Genomic DNA, 20,072 nt, shown 5'->3' on the forward strand with positions numbered 1-20,072 from the left:
TTATGCTAATGAAAATACTACTTACTTGAATAGGAAGTTGTTTGTGGAACTCAGAAGTCAAGGAAGCGGATAAGCATGTGGTATAGCACATGCTGCTTGGGACCCCCACATCCCATAGTGGAGTGCCTGGTTTTAGTCCTGGCGAATACAATAGGGAGGCAGTAGGTGATGGCTCATGTATTTGGGTCCTTGCTACCCACATGCGAGACCAGGACTGAATTCCAGGCTCCCAGCTTTAGCCTAGCCTAGCCCTGGCTGTTGTGGGCAGCTGGGGAGCGAATCTTGGGATGCAATATCTCTCTTTGGCTTTCAAATAAAATTAAAAGAAATAAATATTTACTGATGAAAACAAATATTAGTCAAGGATGGCCATAAAAAAGGATGAAATCTTGTCATTTGCAAAAACCATGATAAAACTGACGGCCATTGAGTGAAATAAAACTAAACACAGAAAGACAAGTATCACATGATCTCAGTCACATGTGGAGTCTAAATAAAAAGTGATCTCATAGTAATTAAAGATACTGTGGTGGTTACCAGAAGCTGAAGAGGCGTGGCAGGGTGGAGGGAAGAAGGTTGATCAGCAGGTACTGTTACAGCCAGGTCAGAGTAAGAAGTTCTGCAGTCCTACTGCACAGTAGGAGTCTATAGATAATGTTAATTCAATGCATATTTCTTTTAAAATCCTGTAATATAGAATTTTGAATGTTTTCACCATAAAGAAATGTTAAATGTTTGAGGGGACATATATATTTACTCTGGATGGACATGACAGAATGTATCCATGTTTTCAAATATCACATAGTACCCATAAACAAGTACAATTTTGATGTGTTTGTTAAAATAAAACATATATTAAAATCAGAAAAAAAGAAGTCCATGATGATATACATGAATGATCTACGGAATGCTAACAATGAATTTTTGAAATATCCCACCTGTGTGCTTTAGCATGTTAATCAGCCAATGTTTCTAACATGGTGTAAGAATTCTGGCTGCTTGCCTGCCTTCCCAGATTCATTACAGCACGGAGCCTGTCAGTGACCCAAGTCACTGTTTTTCCTTTTGTTCTGAGAGTGCTACAGATGCTACCGAGAACCAGAGCTAGTGATTCTGCCACTAGTATTACAGGACAATGCCTGAAGGTAAAGTAACTACTGAAACCAAATAAAACAAGAAACTTAAATTCTCTAAGCTTTAATTTCCTTCTTTATAAAATGGAGGTAATAATAGCATTTTTCATCAAACAGCAGTGAAGAACAAATGAGAGAAGGTATTTAAAGCTCTTGGCACCATGCCTAAACAAAGTGCTCAATAAATGCTGTCTGTAATTTAAACTCTCCTTGTATTAAGTGTTTCCACTTCCATGTGTGTTTCTGACTAGACTTTGAAACACCTATGAAACTTCATGAAAACCTATTCTCTTAGGTTCTCTTCTTGTAAACCTATTCTCTTAGGATTTTAATAAACTGGGGAAATAGGTCCAGTTCTCTCGAAGTTAGCCATTTAAAACCTCCAAAATTGCTAGCAAAATGGCAATGTAATGCTGCCTAATGTGGTCTATGTTGGTCCTATGTTCATCAGTTTGTCGGGACCAGGACTGCAAGCCCAACTCTATAACCAGCCTTTCCTCCCCTTGTCTCTATCATGGCTGCTGCCTGGGCTTCCAGGCCACTCTAGTTACATGACAGGGAAGAAAGTAGTAAAGAACAGAAGATAACTATAGCAGCCAAGCTCCGTTATGGTCCCTTTACCTCTACCACCAATCTTCCCCTCAAAGAGGATGGAGTATTGAAGGAAGGGGCATCTTTGAGGTCCGTTTCTACAGGCTGGTAGATGCTACAGTCAATGGCAGAATCAGCTTATTTGACTGGATAAATTTGAGCGATGATCTTCATTTACATTATGGAATCTGTCTATTTTTATGACATCAATGAAAATGACTTACCCACTAAAGACCTGGTCTGCAGCGCTGGCATCCCTTATGGGCACTGGCTCAAGTCCTGGCTGCTCCACTTCCAATCCAGCTCTCTGCTTTGGCCTGGGAAAGCAGTAGAAGACGACCCAAGTCCTTAGGCCCCTGTACCCACGTGGGAGACCAGGAAGAAATTCCTGGCTCCTGCTTTTGGATATTCACAGTTTCGGCTGTTGCGGCCATTTGGGGAGTGAACCAGCAGATGGATAACCTCTCTCTCTCTGCCTCTGCCTCTCTTTAACTCTTTCAAATAAATAAATAAATAAATGATTTACACACTTTTGTTATTTGTGTAACGACTGTGTTTAAGGTTTCTGGTCCCTTACAAGATGGTTACTTTTGCATAGCCTACAGCTGTTTTCCAAGACCAAACCCTAGAGATGTTAGAATACCAAGATAGACATAAAGGCACCTAAAACAATGATTATCAGGAGCACATGTCTAGCCTAGTTGTACAGATGCCCACATTTCATATTGGGGTCCTAGGTTCAAGTCCTGGCTCTGTTCCTCCTCCAGCTTCCTGTTCATGAAGACCCTTAGAGGCAACAGATGATGGCTCAAACAGTTGGGCCCCTGCCATCTATAAGGGACAGCTGGATTGAGTTCCTGGATTCTGGCTACAGCCTGGCCCAGGCTCAGATGTTGTGGGCATTGAGGAGTGAGCCAGCAGATGTGAGCTCTGTCTCTGTCTCTCTCTCTCTCTCTCTGTGTCTCTGCCTCTCAAAGAAATAAAAATTAAAAACAAGTTACTATTTAAAATGTACAGAACCCTAATACTGAAACTGTTTCGTGAATAAAACAACAGACCAGATGCAGCACAATGGGTAGCACAATGGGAAAAGTTTGTGAAGTGCTTGTGCAATATTGCTTGATATTGTTTAATATTCCCCTCACTGGAGGGAAGAGTGCTTTGAAAACATCAGTACCAGTCAGGGTATCTAGTGGGTCACAGAGAGGTATGTTGGCTGTGGCAAAGAGTAGAGCACAAGAGAGGTAGGTCCTGGCACTGTCCCTTCTTCCACCTTAACTGCCCAAGCACTGGGGCCATATGTCTATAGACAGAAAACCCAGGAGACTCTTTTGGCCTAAGGACAGCTGCTGGCTCATTAACATCCGTCCTCCACCTAAAGTTGACATCACTAATGAAGACTGTGGATGTGATTATGAGCTTACAGGAACATTAGAGAACCAAGGAGCACAACAGTGGCAAAGGGCACTAAACAGGCTATAGAAGGTGAAGTTAAATTAATTAAATAGTTAAATGAGATTTAATTTTTATTTTATTTTATTTTTTTTTTTATTTTTTTTTTTTTATTTTTGACAGGCAGAGTGGACAGTGAGAGAGAGAGAGACAGAGAGAAAGGTCTTCCTTTGCCGTTGGATCACCCTCCAATGGCCGCCGCTGCAGCCGGCGCACCGCGCTGATCCGATGGCAGGAGCCAGGAGCCAGGTGCTTTTCCTGGTCTCCCATGGGGTGCAGGGCCCAAGCACCTGGGCCATCCTCCACTGCACTCCCTGGCCATAGCAGAGAGCTGGCCTGGAAGAGGGGCAACCGGGACAGAATCCGGCGCCCCAACCGGGACTAGAACCCGGTGTGCCGGCGCCGCAAGGTGGAGGATTAGCCTATTGAGCCACGGCGCCGGCTTAAATGAGATTTAATTAATAAAATTTGAAATAAACAGATGAGTGCTTTAAAAAGCTCATGGGAAATTAGAATTAAAAGATAAATGTATTTTGGTGCAAGAAGACTTTGAAATCCATGCATAGGTTTGTTCTTACCTGTAAAAGGGTTATGGATGAAGTAACTTGGTCAGATGTCTCAGGAGGCAGAGTTGAGATCTGAATGCAGGCACCTCATTCCAGGGTCTACATTTTTTAAACGTTATGCCATATACCCTATAGGACATATAAGGATTAAATGAGTAAAATATACAGAGTACACATAAGAATCTTTTGTGAGAAGTTAATGCTACATAAATATAAGCTATTATTATCATAAAGAGGTAGGACCTATGAAAGAACAATTGGTAGGAGAAAAGTATATCTCTCTTTAATATAATAGGAGTCACTGAAGAGAAAAACAACTAAGGTGAAAGAAGGAAAAGATTTTTTACAATTTTTTTAACTTTAATTTTTAATTAACAGATTCAATGTGATTTGTAGATACAATTCTAAGAATATAATGATATTCCCTTCCTCTTTCCCTCCCCCATCTTTCCCTCCCAACTTCCTTCCAAGAAGCAAGTGTTTGGAGAAAACACTAATAGAATGTTAAAGATGAACTCTCTCTGAAGGACTTCATAGGAAGCTTAACAAAACAGATGACAGAAACAAACATATTGGGGCCAGAGTTGTGACATTGCAGGTTACTCACCAATTCTTGTCCTGGCTGCTCCCTCTAACAACCTGGAAAAAGCAATGGAAGGTGGTCCAAGTGTTTGGGCCCCTGCCACCCATGTGGGAGTCCCAGATGAAGCTCCTGGCTCATGGCTTTGGCCTGGCCCAGCTGTGTCCATTGCAGCCACCTAAGGAGTGAACCAGGGGATGGAAGACCTCTTTCTCTCAGGGTTTCTCCCTCTCTCTTATTTTCAAATGAATAAATAATATTTTCAAAAAATAAACAAATATACTTTGATATATCATGGAAAAAAATTGAGAGAGAGAAAACAGAAATGCTTACAGAAATAAAAAAATCTTCCAAAAAACAAAATTTGGTTGACAATGACTTCCTCACAACAATGGATTCAAGAAGACAATGAAGTACTAGTTCAAACTGCAGTAGTAAAAGCACTGGAAAAGCAGAAGTTGATGCCAGAAAAACTAGCATCTAAATGTGATGGAGCAAAGGTGTCAAACATTCAGGGCTCAAAAACTTTATACTCTCAAAGGCCAACTTTGTTTTTTTTTTTTTTTTGATTCTTTTTGTTTAAGTTCTTTTTTTTATTTAATAAATGTGAATTTACAAAGCGCAACTTTTGTATTGTTGTGGCTCCCCCCCCAACCTCCCTCCCTCCCATGGCCCTCCCCTCTCCCACCCCCCTCTCCCATCCTGCCCTTCATCGAGTTTCATTTTCAATCACCTTCATATACAGAAGATCAACTTAGTATACACTAAGCAAGGATTTCAACAGGCTGCCCTCACACAACTGCACAGGGTATAGGGTATTGTTTGACTAGTAGGGTTGTTTTTAAGTTTCATAGTAAAACACATTAAGGACAGAGATCCTACGTGGGGAGCCTGTACTCAGTGACTCCTGTTGTTGATTTAACAATTGGCACTCTTATTTATGACATCAGCAATCACCGGAGACTCTTGCCATGAGCTGTCTAGGCTATGGAAGCTCCTTGAGTTCACTGACTCTGAACTTGTTGAGTCAAGGCCGTATCACAGTGGAGGTTCCTTCCTCCCTTTAGAGAAAGGCACCTCTCTCCTTGATGGCCTGTTCCTTCTGCTGGGGTCTTGTTCACCAGGATCTTTCATTTAGATTGTTTTTTATCAAAGGCCAACTTTGAAAAGACTATTGAAGGCAATATTCTAAGAAAAATAAATGTAGACAGTCACGTGAGAATTTGGGATGAATAAATATTAAAAATATATATAAAAGTACAACATATGTTTGTAGAGATAGTCCAAAGCAAAAATTCCATGTGACAGCAACTGAAGCGAGGGGTATGTGTTGGCTGGGAGAGCTGACGAAGAGAAACAGGAGGTGAAGCAGCTTTCAAGTCCCTGTCTCTAATAGGAAGGAGACACAAATGCTGCTGAGTGCAAGCAGAGATCTCAGTAAGGCACACAGAATACACAATTTCCACATCATTGGAAAATAACAAATCTTAGGAGATAAAGGGAAAAATAACAAAAGAGCCCCAAGCTTCAGCAGGTCCTATTATATTAAATTTCTATTTCCTCTATCCTTAATGTCATGCATAGGTTGGCAATCTCTTCATAAGTTAACAATTTGTCACACTCAACAGGGCTATCACCTCACCATTAGAGACATACAATGTTGCAGCATTAAATTATGGGGCACTTGGGTAGAGCAATCAAGATGCCCTTTGGGATGTGCACATTCCTTATCCAAATGCTTAGTTGGAGTCTCAGCTCTGCCCCCAATTCTGGCTTCCTGCTACTGTGCACCCCAGAAGGCAGCAGGTGAAGGCCCAAGCAGTTAGCCCCTGACACTCAAATGTGAGACCCTATGGAGTTCTGGGCTTCTGGCCTCAGCTAGGCCCAGCCAGGACTGTTTGTGGTTATTTGGGCAGTGAACCAGCAGATGGACCAACCGTCTCTGCTTTTGAAATAAATAAGGAAATGAATGATTTTTAAAAATTATGTACTGATACAACTGAAACCTCATTAATTCAGACCTTCCAAAATTTGTGACATTGCTGACAGGTACAGGCTGAGACTTAAATTTGCAAGAACTTAAGAAAATTACTAGCAGACTCAGGATTACTAGAGGATTCAAATTACTTCGGATAGTCACTTTAAGGATCTTATAAACTTCAAAGGCAGCCATTAACTGACACTCATTTATTTGCAGATAGGTTAGATGTAAATCACTTAAATCTTTTTTAAAGAATCCTTTTCAGTATTCTATTGCTCAAGTTTCTGTTAAAAATAATAAATGCTTATTGATAGTCTGAACACATAAAATATCTGCATTTGTTTTTTAAAGCCAAAGCCCAATCCTCATTTTCATCTGAGCTAATGAGGTTTCTTTCATAAAGAAAAACCTATGATTAAATCTTTACCAAGTGCAACCTAATACTCCAGTTGGCCTGGTGGTAAGCTTACCTGAGGGTGCCACCCAATAGGTAAGAAGCCCACCCATGGTGATTCTAGAGAAGTATCTAGACTTTTTATTTTAACCTAATGGAGGCATAAACCAAGAGGGTGCGTTTAGCCAACACCTGTGTGGCACAAAACCTACTAACATTCCTTACTAAAACTAAGTACATATATATTTATTTGGCTAATTAAATTGCTCCATTATTTTTTTTACAGTACACAAAATTATTTTTTACAGTAGACCCATTACATGAATGCCCAGAGCGCTGCTTAGGGATGAGAGGACAGCCTTTGCTTCTTGCTTTCTTCCTGCTAGGGGAGAGTCTTCATCATCTCCTTGGCCTGGAGCAGCTCTCCCCAGGGTGTTCCTGTTTTCCTGGTCTTAGTTCTGCAGACCTCAGGCTGCTCAGCCAGGAACTTCCTGCAGGCATTATCTGCCTTCAGGCTGTGGATGTGTTCCCAGAGAATCTGCTTGATCGACTGCTTTAGAGAAGGGAAAAATCAGGTAAGTTGCTTTTCTTTGTGTGCTAAAGCCGCAGTTGTGGGTATTGCTCTGGCTCTGAAAAAGCTTGCTTGCAGCACTCCCTGCTGTGGCAAGAAGGCAGGAGGGATCCCGGAGACCAAGCCACTGGTCAGTGCCAACTCCAGTCAGCAGATCTGGAAGATGCTCAAAGAGAGGGCGATCATCTGCTGGCCCGTAACTGTGCATTCCCAGGTTCCACACTGAAAAGGGGCAGGCATGGGAGCACAGGCGAGTGGAAGGGTCCTGCAGGTGCTGAAATGTCCCAGGAGGCAACCTGCAAGGGGAGGATGAGCACTTTGCTCTGCCTACTTAGGTGAAAAAGTGAATAAACCTAACAAGGCTGATCACCACCTGTCTCGCAGACTGTACTTCCAAAGCACATGTGTCAGTTTAGAATCTAGCATGCAACTGCCCATGTGGGATCTTCAGAGTCTGCTTTCCCTCTGCCATGGCAACCTGCAAAGTCACAACGACAGGTGCTTCATTAGCCTGTGAGGAAACAGCCCCCCGGATCCATGCAAGGGAGGACAATGCATGTGCGGACAGGGCAGCTCTGGAAAGAAAGTGTGTTGCTTTAAGCTGACATTGTAGGATTGTTTATTATGGTAGTACAGCCTATCCTATCCTGACTGATACAAAATCTTATTTATTCCAGCTAATAGACACACAAGGAAGGCAATATTGGTATAAATATAACTGGCTTAAAAACGGACACTTTGGGAAGCTTAAGTAATTTGTGTTCTAAGTTACACTGCTAGCATCTGGAGTCTCTCATTGCAAGACCCATTGCATCAACACCTTATCACTCTAACTCAAAAATGAAAGTTTTGAAGTAAAACCTATTGGAATTACTACCAAGCTTATAAATCAGTAGGAGCTACACAAATACTTGCAGAGTGATCTTGCACATGTCCTTCAACCACTCCTTTAGTGACGCCTGGGGTTACTGAAAGGGTATAGTCCTTTATTGTGCTAGCTAAGAACACTTCCAGAAGCTGAAGAGAAAAGTGTGGTAAGAAAATTTCCCTAGGAGTCTACAGGATTCCTAAGCTTCACCATAATTTCAATAAAGAAAAAATGCACCATATGAGTGGATGCTCCATAAACTGTCCAGAAACTTAATTTTAGGGTCATATGTCTGTTACTTTCAAAATACTTTGGCTGTAACTTCTGGAAAACCTACATATCACGAGAACTATCCCACTCATATTTTGAAAACGAGTACTCAGGTTTTTCTACACAGCAGGGAGCTGGAGATGGCATCTATGCATTAGTAATTTGGGCAGCCATTGCACTTTCACTTAGTCACTTCATGCAGTAAAATTTGAGAGGAAAATAGGCTGCTCTGAGTTTTCATTTCATTTCATTCATTTCAGTAGTTATTAATGGCACTCACTGAACTAGGCACTGGATAAAGCAATAGAAATAGACACATTTTTGCCTCCTTAGATTCTGTATTTTAGTAGGGGAGACAGATAAGATAAACAAAATAGAGTTGCATAGTAAGAAACATTGTGGAGAAAAATAATTCAGAGATAGACAAAATCTGCATTTGTGATATAGGAGAAGGATATAATTAGCACAATATGGCCATGGAACGTTTTGCCTGAAAAAGTGACATTCTGAACCAGACCTACAACAGGTTTTTTTGTACTTACAATAAATGTGTTTATCCAATTCCCTGGCCCTTATTTCCTTACCCTAATCCTGACAGATTAGCTTGCACATCTCATTACTCTGGACTGTGAGCATCAGCTGACTGCAGGGTAGGACAGGCACTTAAGCATTACAGGTACTGTAAGGTAGGACAGTTACTTTAGGGCTGCTTTTTCTAGTTGTGCTGATGAGCTGTCTCTTCATCCTGTCAGTCTACCTCTAGAAATTAACAACTTTGCTTTCCAGGGCAGCAAATCAGAAACTGATATTTTCTTTATATTTAGCATAATGACCTAAGTAGGAACCAAATCCATTACCAGGGCCTCCGTTAACATGGATGCAAACTAAAGGAAGTATTGACTGAGCCAAGCTTTCTTGATTGGTATTAGTTGTTATTAACATCAAGGACTAGTCATCCAATTACTAAAACTAAATAGGAGCAGACATCTGATGGAGAAATGAAGATTCTGCAGCATCCCATATCAGAGCTCCTGAATTCAAGCCAGTACACTCCTGGTTCTGGCTTCCAGCTAATGTGCACCCTGGCAGGCAGCAGAGGATAAAGAACTGAGAGTTCCCCGGCCCTGCCAACCACATAGGAGAACCAGACTGAGTTCTTTGCCTCTGGCTCAGTCATGGCTGTTTTGGGCATTTAGGGAGTGATATGTATCTGTCTGTCTCTCTCTCTCTGCTTTTTGAATAAATCAAAAGATAAATAAATAAAATTTAAAAATCGAACAATAAGCAACTACAATATCATATGTAGTCTTGGATAATGCCGGAGTGGAGGCTTTATTTCCCCCAAATCTGAAAGATCTAGGCTTAAGTTACCCTATAAAAGAAAACTAATATATGTTATAAGATAACTTTCTGAGAATGAAGCCAGGTTAAAACTTTGAAGACACTGGTTATAGTCCTGTCCTGTGAATAAACATCAGATGGGATGAGTCTGTAGCATGTATAGAGAGGTGAGGATTGACCGAGTAGCAAACAGGAACAGGACATGGGAGGTGAGTGATCGGCCAAATGACTATAAGATCTAAATTCAGAATGATTGTTTTGAGAATGTACATTAATAGCACTAGTCACACTGAAATTTTACACAGCTTTATTTTTAACTATTTACTACTATCAGCAAATAATTAAATACATTTTATAATTTATGTTTGTAGAAAAGCCTGTTTGCATATGTAGGTGGGGTCTTCAAAAAGTTCATGGGAAATGTATGTAATAAAAACACTATGTAGGAAATTCAAAAAAATTTTTCACTAAATAAACATCTTTTAATTGCATTTTACTACAGATTTTTTTGAAGTCCCTTCATATGTGATGTGCAGAATAGTATAATGTAAAAAAAAAAAACCTCTGGGATTACAGTCAGAAATCCCGTATGAAGATTTCAGCTCCTCTCTGTCCTAGCTGTGTATCATAGTCTTGGTCCACTCAGCCTCTCTGACCTTTTGCTCCCGCTGTTGGAGAATGGGCATAATACCAGCTCTGCCACAAGTGCATAAGAATGGAAGAGCAGGTGAAAACATGAAGCCTGGTCCTAGCTGCTTCATTTGTAGGATGTGAGATTTTTCAATTGTTTACTATTTATTTACAACCACAAAAGCAGTCAACTCCTAATAGACTATTTTGTATAGTAACATTTGCTTTAAATTTTTTTTAAGTGAATATACACACTTATTGTATGGAATCCTCTTTGACCACCAGCCCTAATTCCATTCATTCCCTTTGCCCATTGATTGATTTATTGATCGATTGTTTATTCAACATCTATTTACAGAGTGGCTGCTGTGCGTGTGGCAGTATGCTAGTTGCCAGAGTGGTATTTATGGTGAACAAGGCAGACAAAAATCCTTGTCTTCACTTTACTCTGCCTACACTGTCCTCTTGTCTCTTGTTTGTTTGTTTGTTTTGTTTGTTTGTTTGACAGGCAGAGTGGACAGTGAGAGAGAGAGACAGAGAGAAAGGTCTTCCTTTGCCGTTGGTTCACCCTCCAATGGCCGCCGCGGCCAGCACGCTGTGGCTGGTGCACCGCGCTGATCCAAAGGCAGGAGCCAGGTACTTATCCTGATCTCCCATGGGGTGCAGGGCCCAAGCACTTGGGCTATCCTCCACTGCACTCCCTCTCCACAGCAGAGAGCTGGCCTGGAAGAGGGGCAACCAGGACAGAATCTGGCGCCCCGACCGGGACTAGAACCTGGGGTGTCGGCGCCGCTAGGCGGAGGATTAGCCTGTTGAACCGCGGCGCCGGCCTTGGTTTGGTTTTTAATAATTTTTTGTTTATATAAGGTGAACAGATTTCATGTATTTCATATATACAGATTTAGGAGCATAGTGATATTTCTCACCCTACCCTTCCTCCCTCCCTCCCATGCACCCACCCCCCTTCTCCTTTCTTTCTTACTTTGAATTTTTACAATGATATACGTTCAGTTTATTTTATAATCATAAGCTTAACCCTGCATTAAGTAAGGAATTCAACAAACAGTAAGAAGAAAACAACAGTAGGGGCCTCAACAGTAGGGGCACTGGCTGTGAACAATGATCAAATAAAAAATGGCAGTTTCTTTTACATGCATTGCATTGTTTTGTATCTGTAAGTTGCCACAGATCAGGGGTCATTTCAACTGCAGAGTCACAAGATTAAAGAAGAATCCCTTGCTCCCCACCTCTGTCCTACAGATCAGTTGTTGTATCAAGTGTCCGGTGATCTGTGTCCTCACTGCCAGATACGGATGCAGGAGGCTCTAACACATGGAATGCGAACCCAACCGCTGCACCTTTCTTTCCTTTTAGTAGGAGCAACTTCTCATTGCTTTTTTTTCCCTCTTGGAAGTTTGTATTTTACAGAAAACATATTACAAATTGACTTCTAAGTACTCCAAAAAGCTTGCATTTTATATGGAAAAAAGGTGCATTTATATGAATCCAAACGATTTTAACCGACTATATTTTACAATCCCTTCCAGCTTCTTTAATTGGTAACTTTTCCCCCACATCCCACAGCCAGTGGTATTTCCCTTTCTTGTTTGCAGAGCTCACCTTCTGCTTTCTCTGGTACCCACAAGTATTTTCCAACTCCTGGCTTCTTTTCAATTATACCTCTTCATCACGCGTCTTCTTATTCATCTGGCTCATCTTTTTCTGTGAAGTTGCTAATGAACAAATCATAGGGTGTATTCACGAAAAGTAATTCTAACTGGTGAAAGTGCTTTTACATCTGTTTTTCTAGGAGCCTTGGGACATATGGCTAAAGGCCATGTATTTAATTTCACGTACAGAAAGCATAGCTTTTATAGCATTTTCATACATACACTTAGTACATACTAAGTTCAGAAGGCATTGGACCAAAAGGATAGACAATGTAGGGATGAGAATCATCTTTAAACAGCAGTGTCTCATCGAAAGCAAGGCTCCAAGTCCTGACTCTAATGCCTGTTAAGCCCTTCTTTGATTTTCTTTATACTTGGAGGAGCAGAGGGGGCAAACAAAAAAACAAACAAACAAAACAAAACAAAAAACAAAAAAAAAAACAAAAAAAATCGATATAAGGATTACCAGCGCAGCTCTCGCGGTGAATGGATGAAGTGTTTAAAGGGTCCACGCACATGTTCCCCTAAGAAAAGGACGTGAATTCAAGTATCAGTTCGTCCTCAAACGGCTTGAATGGCTGACCCTGGTCATCACCCACACCGCAAAACTCGCTCCTTCCGTGCTCCCACTGGCTCCAGCGCCCGTCACTCCAAGTACTTCTCGGCCTCTCCCAAGAGCCCCCGCTTCAGATTTAAACCTTGGTCCCGCCCCCTGCGCCGCGGCCGCTCCCCCGGCCCGGCCGCTGATAGGCGGAGGCGCCCCTCCGCGTGAGGCTGCCCAGGCCGCGACGCCCGCTATGAGCTCGGCCGAAGCGCGAGGACCGCCACGAGCTGCTCGCGGCCGGCTCCCCTCCCCCCCGCCTCCCTCTCCCGCTCCACCCGCTCCGACCCACTGGCTCCCCGAAACGGTGGCGGCGGTTTGTGGTCGTTGGTCCCCAGGATTTAGGACCGACGTCTGAAGACCCCAAGAGGTGAGGAGGGGATGGGGCCCCGAGGGGAGGGGTCACCGCCAGAACCCTGCTAACGGATACAGACCCTGCCTCTCCCGTGCCGGGCGCCCGGCGCCCACCCCGCCCCTGCGCGCAGCGCCGTCGAGCGGCCGGCGGGGCGCTGTCCTCCGCCCCGACGGCGCCGCGCAGGCCGCCCGCCCGCCCCCGCTCCGCTGCGTGGGCCGCAGCCGTCGGGCCGCGGGCCTGCTCCTTCCGCCCTGTTTCCGCCCTGCCCCGTCGCCTTCCGGCCGCTTCCCACCTGCTGCCCTCCATGTTGTTTGCCTGACCCTTGCTCCGTCCGCCGCCGTCGCGCCCGCACGTCCCCCGCTGGAGGCTTCCTGGGGTCGCCCGCGGCGTCCCTGCTGCCCGGTGAGGTTTGGCCGTCGCCGTCGTTTTCGCTTGGGTTGTGCGTGGGGACGGGCCTCGAACTTTCCCGCGCCGTCGCCCGGGTCGTCGCGTGTCCCGCCGGGCCCGGTTGGCGTGTCGGGTTGTGGGTGGTGCGGGGCTGCGTGGGTATGGGTGCGGATTGCCGGGTCGTCGCGTGTCCCGCCGGGCCCGGTTGGCGTGTCGGGTTGTGGGTGGTGCGGGACTGCGCGGGTGCGGGCTGCCGGGTCGTCGCGTGTCCCGCCGGGCCCGGTTGGCGTGTCGGCTTGGGTGGTGCGGGTCTCCCGGGTCGCCGCGTGTCCCGCCGGGCCCGGTTGGCGTGTCGGGTTGTGGGTGGTGCGGGACTGTGCGGGTGCGGGTCGCCCGGGTCGTCGCGTGTCCCGCCGGGCCCGGTTGGCGTGTCGGGTTGTGGGTGGTGCGGGGCTGCGCGGGTGCGGGTGCGGGTCGCCCCGGTCGCCGCGTGTCCCGCCGGGCCCGGTTGGCGTGTCGGGTTGTGGGTGGTGCGGGGCTGCGTGGGTATGGGTGCGGGTTGCCGGGTCGTCGCGTGTCCCGCCGGGCCCGGTTGGCGTGTCGGGTTGTGGGTGGTGCTGGTCGCCCGGGTCGCCGCGTGTCCCGCCGGGCCCGGTTGGCGTCTCGGGGTGTGAGTGGTGCGGGACTGTGCGGGTGCGGGTTGCCGGGTCGCTGCGTGTCCCACCGGCCCGGTTGGTGTGTTGGGTTGTGAGTGGTGCGGGGCTGTGCGGGTACGGGTGCGGGTCGCCCGGGTCGCCGCGTGTCCCGCCGGGCCCGGTTGGCGTGTCGGGGTGTGGGTGGTGCGGGGCTGCGCGGGTGCGGGTGCGGGTCGCCCCGGTCGCCGCGTGTCCCGCCGGGCCCGGTTGGCGTGTCGGGGTGTGGGTGGTGCGGGGCTGCGCGGGTAGCGGTGCGGATACGCGCGCTGACTCCGCTGGGCCCTGGAGGTCCGAGTGGGGGATCTGGGCCGCTGTGAAGCCAGCCGCGCGCTCCGGGCCGACCCCAGGCATGGCTGCTCCCGGAGAGTTGTGCGGCCCCGGGTTTGGCGCTGTGTGGACGTGAGTTGGCCGCTGAAGCTCGCGCCGAGTTCCCGGGGGTCCACTGTATCCTGTGGGAGCCCTCCCGTGGGCCGGTATCCAGGAGGGAGCACCTGAACAGGAGCTTCTGTACGCCCTGGCTTCCTTTAAATCTGCTCCCCACTTTGTGTTTGGGAATCCAAGGCTGCGTCTGCGGCAGGTGTAAGTGGACGCAAGTCGAAACGACGGTGCCATTCTGTTTAGTTATTTTTCATTTCAAGAATCGCCCTTGGGTAGTTTGACAGACATCCGTGTGGGGCGGCAGCATTTTGGAATTAAATCCCTTGCGGGGCTCAAATAACAGCCTTGCCTCCCGTGCAGGCTTCTTTTAAAATATTCTGTTTTAAAATTTGCTTGCAGTTATACGCCATTGTAGTCACAAGGATGACTATTGGCGCTGCAGTTGCTAAACACGAACAATGGGTTGTTTCTTGCTTGTGGCACTGCTTTAGTTGCTGATTGTCACCTAGGAGGGTGGGACTTAATGATACTTGCCAAGGATTGGAATACATGTCAACACTTAAAGATATTTTTACGGGATATATCATGCGCTAAGAATTACTAAGAGTGAGAATATAGCCAGTTTATAGACTGGAATTAAGCCTCATGTTTACACTGGTGTCATTTTTGTTGGTAGGTCAGCTTAAGGGGAATTTGTGAATAGTGGTCAAATAATTGAGGTACGAGTTGTCCAGGTTTGCGCATTAATGCAGAATATTGTTTTCCATTTTAGCCCCTGATGATTGTGTAGGCCAGAAAATGAGGGAAGAAAATGTGATCTCTGTGTTCAAAATGATAGCATTTCAAGTAGGAGAAGACGGGTGTAAGGAATGAATGTGTCATTTGGAAAAGAAAATGTGGAAGTCTGTATTCTAAATTCAAAGAGCGTGTATGCTTTCGTGTTCAAAGCAATATTTAAAATTTATTGCAAATTATTTTTTTGAAGATTTATTTATTTGCAAGGCAGAGTTATAGAGAGGGAGAGGCAGAGCAAGAGCAAGAGGTCTTCCATCTGCTGATTCACTCCCCAAATGGCCGCAAACCTGGCCGAAGCGAGGAGCAAGGGGCAGAAGCCAACAGCCAAGAGCTTTTTCACAGGGGTGCAGAGCCTAATCACTTAGCCATTTTCAATTTTCCCAGGTACATTAGCAGGGAGCTGGATTTGAAGTGGAGCAGCTGGGACTAAAACCAAGGCAGTGGCTGTATCTGCTATGCCACAGCACTGGCCTCCACAAATTATATTTTAAGTTGTTCAAGTTTTGAGTTGTTCTAAATTAAAACTTGCCCCTTAAGTATATGAAACATCTAGTACTTAAACTTTTTATATATTAAATATTTCTAGTAATAAAATACTTTTCTTTACTAGAAATGATTTGCAATAGAAAAACTGATCCATTTTGAGATAATTTTCAACTTCCACATCTACACATTTTTTATTAATCCTCATTTTTCAAACATTAATTTAGCACAGTACCTAAAATGAATTGCTGCTGAAGAATCCTACATTGACCCGGCAAGCATGGGCTTATTGTATCATTCTCAGTAAGGACTGAACTAATAAATCAGAAATTTCATGCAGGTAATTTAAGAGGTGCCATAAAGATTTAATGTGTCTTTATAAAATTCTTTTTTTTTTTTTTTTTTTACAGGCAGAGTGGACAGTGAGAGAGACAGAGAGAGAAAGGTCTTCCTTTTGCCGTTGGTTCACCCTCCAATGGCCGCCGCTGCAGCCGGCGCACCGCGCTGATCCGATGGCAGGAGCCAGGATCCAGGTGCTTTTCCTGGTCTCCCATGGGGTGCAGGGCCCAAGCACCTGGGCCATCCTCCACTGCACTCCCTGGCCATAGCAGAGAGCTGGCCTGGAAGAGGGGCAACCGGGACAGAATCCGGCGCCCCGACCGGGACTAGAACCCGGTGTGCTGGCGCCGCAAGGTGGAGGATTAGCCTATTGAGCCACGGCGCCGGCCCTTTATAAAATTCTTTTGGTATCTTAAAATTATTTCCAGTATTAAATTTGGTTTTTAAAAACTATAGTAAAATTTTACATAATATGTGCTTTCATAATTTTACAAATTTTCATAATTTGGAAGTTGAAGCTTCATTTAAGTGGTTTGAGTACAACTGAAACAAATTAGTGTAGATCAGCGATTTATTTTTATTTACTTTTGCCGCTAGTAGCATGCTTCTTATTTTTTTCAGCAATATGTTTTCTATTTCTGAAAGTCTGTACATTTACCATAATTTCTTTATCCAATTATCAGTTGAGGGGCATCTGGGTTGATTCCATATCTTGGCTGTCCTGAATTGAGCTGCATTGGGGGGGAGGGGTACAGACAGCTCTTTCACATGCTGATTTCTGTTTCAAATGGACATTTTGAGATTATAGCCCTTGCTCTTTTGTTGCGGATCCCTGTTTTTTCTTAATACTATTTGTTGAACGTTTAGTGTAGGGTTAACCTTATGAGTATTAATTAAGCTGAAAATATATCTTGTAAAAATAAAGAGTAGGAATGGGAGAGAGGAGAAGAAGGAGGGTTGGAGGGTGAGTAGGAGGAAGGGTAGGGTGGGAAGTATCACTGTGTTCCAAATCTGTGTTTATGAAATGCATGAAACTTGGATGCCTTAAAATTAATGAAGATATAGTTAGCATTTAAAGCTAAAAATATGTTGAAATTGATACTTTAATATCTATCTTGTGATTGGCTATGCTGACTTGCTGTTGTTCACTTCATAGCTCAGTGGGGCTTTTTTTCCTCATTCTCTTAAAATGTATTTATTTGAGAGGGAAGGAAGGGAGGGGAAGAAGAGCAAAAAACATATAAACAGAGAAAGAGAGCTTCCATCTGCTGGTTTACTTCCCAAATGTTTGCAGTGTTTGGGGCTGGGCTGGAGCCACAGCCAGGAGCAGGAAACAGGTTTCTCCCGTGGGTGGCAGGGTCTGCATTGGCAGGACTTGGAGCCTGGAATTGAACCTAAGCACTCTGATGTGGGGCTTGCACATCCTAAACACCCTTGTAACTGCTAGGCCATGTGTCTACCCTTCTTTTACTTTATTTTATTATTATTATTATTATTATTATTTGACAGGCAGAGTGGACAGTGAGAGAGAGAGACAGAGAGAAAGGTCTTCCTTTGCCGTTGGTTCACCCTCCAATGGCCGCCGCGGCCTGCGCGCTGCGGCCGGCACACCGCGCTGATCCGATGGCAGGAGCCAGGAGCCAGGTGCTTTTCCTGGTCTTCCATGCGGGTGCAGGGCCCAAGCACCTGGGCCATCCTCCACTGCACTCCCTGGCCACAGCAGAGGGCTGGCCTGGAAGAGGGGCAACCGGGACAGAATCCGGCGCCCCGACCAGGACTAGAACCTGGTGTGCCGGCGCCGCTAGGCGGAGGATTAGCCTAATGAGCCGCGGCGCCGGCCCTATTATTATTTTCGACAACTGAGCTAGGGAGCAATCAGTGAAAGTCTCGAATTAAAATTAAAGATTTATCCATGAAAGCTTAAGTTAAATATGGTACAATTTTTAATTAATCATTCTTAGTTTCTTTGTTTTTTAACATAAGCAATTTTATTTAAGATTTATTTATTTGTTTCAAAGTTGGAGTTACAGAGAGGCAGAAGCGGGGTGTGTGTGGGGGGGGTGTCTTCCATCCACTGGTTCACTACCCAGATGACTGCAAGGGCCAGAGCTGTGCAGTTCTGAAGCCTGGAGCCAGGAGTTTCTTCCAGGTCTCCCATGAGGGTGCAGAGGCCCAGGAACTTGGGCCTTCTTCCACTGCTTTCCCAGGCCACAGCAGAGAGCTGGATCAGAAATGGAGCAGCTGGGACTCGAATTGGTGCCCATATGGAATGCTGGCACTGCAGGAAGCAACTTCACCTGCTGTGCCACAGTGCTGGCCCCAACATAAGCAATTTATATCATTCTCCACCTCAAGACCCCTCCTTCTCTTCCTCAGCAGGGAAGAAAAAACACTTGAAGGACACTTTGGAATATAAATCCCCCACTAAAAGTGGTAGAGGCCTGATTGAGCCTGGAAGCCTCAGTTGATAAGTCAGCTCTCATAACTTACAGAACTGCTGTGCTTCCTTGCACATTTAGTTAATTCAGATTGACTCTGGACTACTCATATTTCAGAATATAGAAAAAGATACTGTAAACTTGTGTTAGATTTGATTATAACTCTCTGGCTCAAGTTTTTGAATTGTGGTTCTTTTACGGTTATACATTGGTTAAATTAATATGGTGTTAAACAAGATATTTTGAAGCTTTTCACTGTGAATTAAACGTGTATATGCTTTAGCTTTGTTTTGGAGCCTTTAAGAAACATTCTTTTCTAAAGACAGGATGGGATTGGTGACTCTCCAGTGTGTATTATACTTCTTTAATTTCCAGGTTTTTGTTTTTTAGAGATTTATTTATTTGAAAGGCAGAGTTACAGAGAGGGAGAGGCAGAGACAGAGAGAGAGAGAGGTATCTTACATCTGCTGGTTCACTCCCCAAGTGACCACAATGGCTGGGGCTGGGCCAGGCCTTAGCCAGGAGCCTGGAGCTGCATCCATGCGGGGGCAGGGGCTCAAGCACTGGAACTGTCTTCTGCTACTTTCCCAGGCACATTAGCAAGGAGCTGTATTGGAAATGGTGCAGCTGAGACTTGAACTGGTGCCCATGTAGGGTGCTGGCACTGCAGGGGCAGCTTTACCCACCACACCACAGCACTGTCCTCTGATTTCCAGTTTTTATAGTAATTTGATTTGGGTTTTCTTGAAATGTACAAAGCCTAGCATCTGCTTCTGTCTAGTTGTTCTGTAGTGTGAAGAATCTTTACTGTGCAGCGTGGCCTATTTCAACATTATACACTATGGAATCTTTAAAAATACAACCCCAGAGAAAATAATTAGCACAAAATACGTGTAAGGTAATTGTGAGGATAAGTTGAGTTGCAACAATTATATATTTGGAGATAGCTATAAGTTATAGTTTGAAAAGTCTTATTCATTGAATTCTACATTCTCCATGAAATGGGGGCAGTTGCCATACTTATCTACTGCTTTTGTAGTCAGGAGCTAGCGTTTATAAGGCAGCATAGTAGAGTCTCCATTTCTCTTCTCGATGCAGCACATTTGAAAAATATAAATCTCACACTTTTTGTTTGTCATATTTGATCTTTTGTGTAGAGGGTCAGTTTGATGGTCTGTGGGATGTTGAGATGATCAAAATGTGATTATCAATGTAATGCTTTTAAGAGGGAAGTATAATGATTTTTTTTTTCAGGTGCATTAGACATGAAACAGATTTTTGAGACCTATTTATTAATAGCTCCTGGAACAATGTTCTAAGGGATAGCAGTTTAGGAAATGTTAGGTTAAGAAACTGATCTTGTTTACCTGGAGAAGAGGAGAGCTATCTTTTTAATGCAGTGCAGTTATATGAGAGGTAGGTTTATTTTAGCCAGAAGGATAAAGTCAGGGTCAATATGTGAAAGTTAGAGGGAGCCAGAATGTAGTCCATTCTAAGGAGAAATTTTAAGGCTTATCTAAAGTTAAATTCTAGATAATAGTTTCTTGAAGAGTA

At 44.6% G+C, this 20,072-nt stretch overlaps 1 protein-coding gene and 1 long non-coding RNA gene across 9 annotated transcripts in view; one reads left to right on the forward strand and one right to left on the reverse strand.

The window, feature by feature from the left end:
* Window positions 1-1,949: 1,949 nt before the first annotated feature.
* LOC103350671 (uncharacterized) lies at window positions 1,950-12,735 on the reverse strand. Of its 2 annotated transcripts, XR_518605.4 has the most exons (4): window positions 12,514-12,735; window positions 11,998-12,110; window positions 3,755-3,871; window positions 1,950-2,041 (listed from the first exon to the last, which is right to left on the reverse strand). It is a non-coding gene; the product is annotated as an uncharacterized LOC103350671 (long non-coding RNA). The 2 variants fall into 2 exon arrangements; XR_016211855.1 differs by lacking the exons at window positions 1,950-2,041; window positions 3,755-3,871 and adding an exon at window positions 6,630-7,746.
* A 31-nt stretch (window positions 12,736-12,766) lies between these two features.
* RBM46 (RNA binding motif protein 46) overlaps window positions 12,767-20,072 on the forward strand; it is a 54,677-nt gene continuing 47,371 nt past the window's right edge. The window contains exon 1 of one of the 7 annotated variants that reach the window (XM_051819961.3): window positions 12,767-13,018. The gene's annotated coding sequence lies outside the window, so the exon portion shown is untranslated. Of the gene's footprint in view, window positions 13,019-13,155; window positions 13,411-20,072 lie in introns of those variants that run through there. The other 6 variants (XM_051819962.3, XM_008267308.5, XM_089302328.1 and 3 more) reach the window with 6 other exon arrangements.

This window comes from Oryctolagus cuniculus, chromosome 8, assembly GCF_051225735.1.
Source record: "Oryctolagus cuniculus isolate XC-2025 breed Fujian yellow rabbit chromosome 8, ASM5122573v1, whole genome shotgun sequence".
NCBI lineage: Eukaryota > Metazoa > Chordata > Mammalia > Lagomorpha > Leporidae > Oryctolagus > Oryctolagus cuniculus.